Consider the following 5,068-nt stretch of genomic DNA (forward strand, 5'->3'; position numbering starts at 1 on the left):
AAAAAAGGCCGCCTGTCATCTTCTCAAAGTCATCTCAAGATGCTATAGAGTGGGTCACTCCAATATGACATGATTGTACAAAGAAGAATTGTTGGCCAGCTTCATAATAACTTCACATCAGTTCCAGTCTTGTGGCTTTGTGACAAACCCGCTGCACAAGGTGAAACGTCACCTCTCTCCTCTGCCCATTGGCTACAGCACACAGCAGGGCGCACGGAACAGCAACAAGGTGACATGTCATGTCTACTCTCTTCTCCTGTGTACTGGTATGGGATGCTAAGCTCCGATGCCTCTGGAACATTCGATAAGGGGCCGCACAGGAACAGGATGGAATGTCGCCCTGGGCCAGCGTCATGGGTTGCTGCCATATGGCTCCTTGACGCAAGGGCGCACCCTCGCAAGGTGACATGTCTCCTCCGCCCGGTGTTGACCTCACTACAGGGAGTGTGTGTGTGTGTGTGTGTGTGTGTGTGTGTGTGTGTGTGTGTGTGTTGACCTCACGTATAGCTGCTAACATGGTCGGTTGGGTCTGTCCTGTTCTTTTTCCGTGTGAGCGGGTGGCAGCAGTGTAATGGTTGGGTTACAGGACTGCATCCTAACAACAACAACAACAACAACAACAACAGCAACAGTGTCTCCTTACTCTTCTGTAGCCCATGGACAGCAGTGCTATACAGTAGCTCTGTAACATTTGCAGTGTAATGATATTCATGTTATACATGTTATATCTCTCCTCTTGTCCATAATCTCCAGTGTTATAATATAGTTACTAATATGTCTCCTCTCTCCCCCTCTGCAGTGGTTTTGCAGTGTTATTACTGTGTTATTACAGTGTTATTACATAGTTTACTAACGTCTTCTCTCTCCTTTAGTCCACGGTCTGCAGTGTTATGGCTGTAACATCATCCAGGGCCAGAAGTATGTGGACGTGGGGTGTTCCAGCCCTGAGGTCATCACCTGCACCCACTCACACAAGGGCTTCAAGCACCGTTTCTGCATCAGGACAGAGAGCAGTGAGTCTACCTCCTCTTTCCTCCTCCTCCTCCTCCTCCTCCTCCTCCTCCTGTTCTCCTCCCTCCTACTCCCTCCACCTCCTCCTCCCCTCCTTCTTCCTCCTCCTTTCTCCTTGTCCTGACACTGATGACTCTTGTGGGTAATGTTCATTTTCGTTCCTAGCCCCCTCTTGTTCCTGTTCCCCTTCACTGTACTTCTCTGTGTCTCTGAGTTTAAGCGTCTATGAAAGGATGTATTGTACGTTGACCCACATCTTCAAGAATTGGGAGTAAATCCATCAACCTCTGCACTACTCTTAAGAGAAGCTATTGTTCCATCAAATGGGCACATTTATCAAATTGATTAGAGGGTTTCTCTGTCGCGTTAGTAGTACATGACTGAAGTTATTGCATTAACATAATTCCACTGAACCGTGAAGTACTTATCTGCTAGGGGTGGATGTAAAATCATAATATATGCCATTTAGCGGATGCTTTTTTTTAAAAGCGACTTACATTGCAGTGAGTGCATAGATTTTTCAGCATATGGTCCCAGCGGGAAACTTTTTAGAGTGAAAAAAAATCAAATAGAGAAAGACATAGACTTTCATTTTCTCGGTACACGAGGGCTTTAACATAATTCCATCAAACAGTTTGCAAAGTACTTATCAGCCAACGCTGTGGGCCTGTGTGTAACATCAAATAAAGGGAGACGGAGAATCAAAAGTAATATCAGACAGACATGCTGATAACCAGTTAAGACGTTTTGCTGACATCCATCCATCCACGCATCCCTCCATCTATCTCAGCACGTATACTGTAAGTCCCGGCTCGTCCCCCTGTTGACAGCTGAAGGAGCCACTCACGTAAAAGGGCTGATGTGGCACTGTTTTTCTATTGGCTCAGGGTAAATAACGGGGTCAGCGGTTACCGAGAGGGGCTGGTGGCGACAGCAGCTTGTCACACACACGGGCTGGGACAGGAGGATCTTGGGAGTGATCTGGACCTGTTCTTCATGTTAATCCCCCCTGGGCTAGAAACCAGAGGCAGCTGCCAGTTTCATAACCAGCTTTAGTGTCCCACGCCCCCCCCCCCCCTTTGTACTCACAGCTGGGGGGCTGCTGGTGCTGCTGGTGCTGCTGCCTCCTGGCCCCCACCTGGCCCTGGCTGGCTGGTCCTGGATACTATCCATCCCCTCCCCTCCAGATGTCACTACCTTATGACTGATTTGAGGTTATTCTAAAGCATTGATAGACCTTAAACGTGGTCTGGATAGACTTAAAGACAAGGACTGAATGAGGTGTTTCGGTGTTGAAGGGCTGTTGGATCTCTACCGCGTGTTGTGGGGTGGGCGTGTGGATACCTTGACTGAGCACTTCTTGTGTATAGGCTTAGTTGTAGGCTTTAACTTACGGTCAAGGGCTAAGACTTACTTTACACCAAGGGAGGCTGGTAGAGGTAGAAATCGGAGGACGGGCTCGTTGTAATGCGTGGAACGGAATGAGGAATGGTATCAATTGGTATAACTCGTGCCATGGCATTCCGTTCCAAGCATTACAATGAGACCGTCCTCCGATTTCTACCTCTACCGCTTCACAAATTATGTAATCCAATTAACCACATTAACTATTGCGATTCACATAGAAAGATACACAATCACAGTTAACCACAAGGAACATGGGGTAATTGAGTGTGCAATGCTCCTCTAAGCCATCAGCATCCCTCTCTCACCTCTTACATAAGCTTTAGAGAACTTGAACACACATCAATACAATATTAAGCCATCCTTTGCTGCTTGCTTCTGCCTCTTTCCTGCTGACCCCACCATGTACCCCGTCACTCTTCTCTCTGACATCTCTCTCTCTCCCCCTCCCTCTCTCTGTCTTCCTGTCGTCTTGCCATTCCAGCGGCGCTGGGGATCGTCCTGACCAGCGGTTGTGCCACATCGCGACACTGCCAGCAACACGAGCTGCCAGGAGTGCGTATCCACTGCTGCGACAAAGACCTGTGTAACAGCGCCCCCCTCTGCCGAGCAAGCGCATTGCATCATGTGTGCGCACTGGCCAGTCTCCTGCTGCTGAGGTTATGGATATGACGATGAGGGATGCAACAACAACACTTGTGGAACTCCAGAGTGGTCCAATCCACAGACCGAACTGTGGATAAACTTCCACGGACATTTTACATCAGTATCTGCTCTCATTGTCTCTTCCATAGCTCTGTGGGAGGAGGGTTGTAATTGCAGGCTATATTATAGCCTACTATTGTACATCAGTGAAATAGTGGCTTGTGAGATAATAGCTTGACTCTGGGCTCCTTATCCCAATGTGAAAAACACTATCTGATCATTCTGTGCATAATGCTGAGTTCAGTTCCTCTCACTCTCTCAATTCACTGTAATAATCATAATCACAATATACTGTCACCAGTATGTTCAAACGTGTCTATTTACCATGGTTAGGAAGTGATGCCTAGAAAATGATGTTTCATTTTTAATCTGTTCTTTTGCTGTATATTGTACAACACTTTGAGCTGCGTTCTTATGTAAGAAATATGCTATGTAAATAAAGCTTATCACTATCATTATTATTTTACATACAAAGCTTGTTGTCAGTAAAGCAATCAAAGGAAAAGACCTCTGCAATTCTAGTATGATAGAGAATTGTATGTCTTAATGTTATTTAAGGTTACACCATATTCCGTTATAGGTACTGAACATGTCAATTTCAACACAAAGCCATATTGTTTTTGGCTTTTTTTGTTTTTTATTCAGTTTTCTCTAATTCAAGCTAAGCTTGAAGATGCATGCTGCATGCAGTTTTATTTGAATTTGTAAAAAAAAGAAGAAGAAGAAAAAGAAAGTAGGCCTACATTGAAAGCATGTAATGTGAAATTCTATATTAAAGTATTTAAAGCCATTAGACGAGGTGTTTTCTATATTGTTTTAATGATAGATATGTGGTACAATATAAATATATGGTACATTAAAGTGTTTTGTGGACAGTCATACAGTTGAATCAATATAAGCCTAATATAGGCCTAGATCTTGAAGCTCAGTATAGGCCCTGGGGGATATTCCAGTGTTTCCCCTACAATTGCCTTGGATTGATATGGATCAATGTATACCTCTTATTAGATTATAAATACTCTGGTTGTTAAGTTTGCCTTTTGGTTGACAGCAAAAGAGGGAGAGAGGAGGATAGAGAGGGAGAGAAGGAGAGAGAGCAGGATGGTGTCGGCACACCAGAGAGAGAGCAAGAACCAGGTGAGAAAGTGGACAGGTAGTCAAGACCACATAAGTAGCCTTGTGAACCGATGGTTCTGGAGCCTAATGGCCCATAGGGCAGGAGCCTATCTCCTGTTTCCGTAGCGTGAGGCAGCTATGTACAAGTACACCCCCCTGGACATGACGCTGGTATGTCGCAGGGTCTTACCCCCTGAGGGGGGGGGGGGTTCATGCCTCGGTCCATGCCCCCCCCCCCCCCCCAAGGCAGCAAACCTAGGGGAAACACTGTATTCCATCAACGTCGCTAAAGGAAAATCCAGTCTTATTATTGATAAGTCTCGCGAGATTTATCAAAATAAACCCAGTTTCTTTTATAAGTGTCATGAAACTTGTAAAAAATAAAATTTAAAAAACCTGGATTTTCCTTTAGCGACGTTGATGGAATACCTAGAGGTCATTGTAGATTATGTAAACCAAAGAAAAAAACTGAAAATGTTGGAATTAAAGCAAGCTCCCATCTTTACCCCCATAACATAAGACACACCTGTTACCTCGCACTGATGCAGCACAGTGGTCACCAACCATGCCAGGGAGGCCTATAATCCCAATGAGTCTGGCGACAAATCATTGCATATAAAATGAATAGGCACATTTCATTTTACATCGACACGGGTTTAATTTCATCCTGCGTACTCACTAACTTAATTGCGCACTTCCAATTAGTGTGCAAAGAAATAACGCCACCGTCGCATACATACTGTAAATGCATTGCTGCCCTTTGTCCCAGCAGCCCATTGTAACCCACGGAGGAAACCCTGTGCGCGTGGCGGCCATCTTGGACAGTCAGACA

The sequence above is a fragment of the Nansenia antarctica genome (genome assembly GCF_963989245.1).
Source record: "Nansenia antarctica genome assembly, chromosome: 4".
Classification (NCBI taxonomy): domain Eukaryota; kingdom Metazoa; phylum Chordata; class Actinopteri; order Argentiniformes; family Microstomatidae; genus Nansenia; species Nansenia antarctica.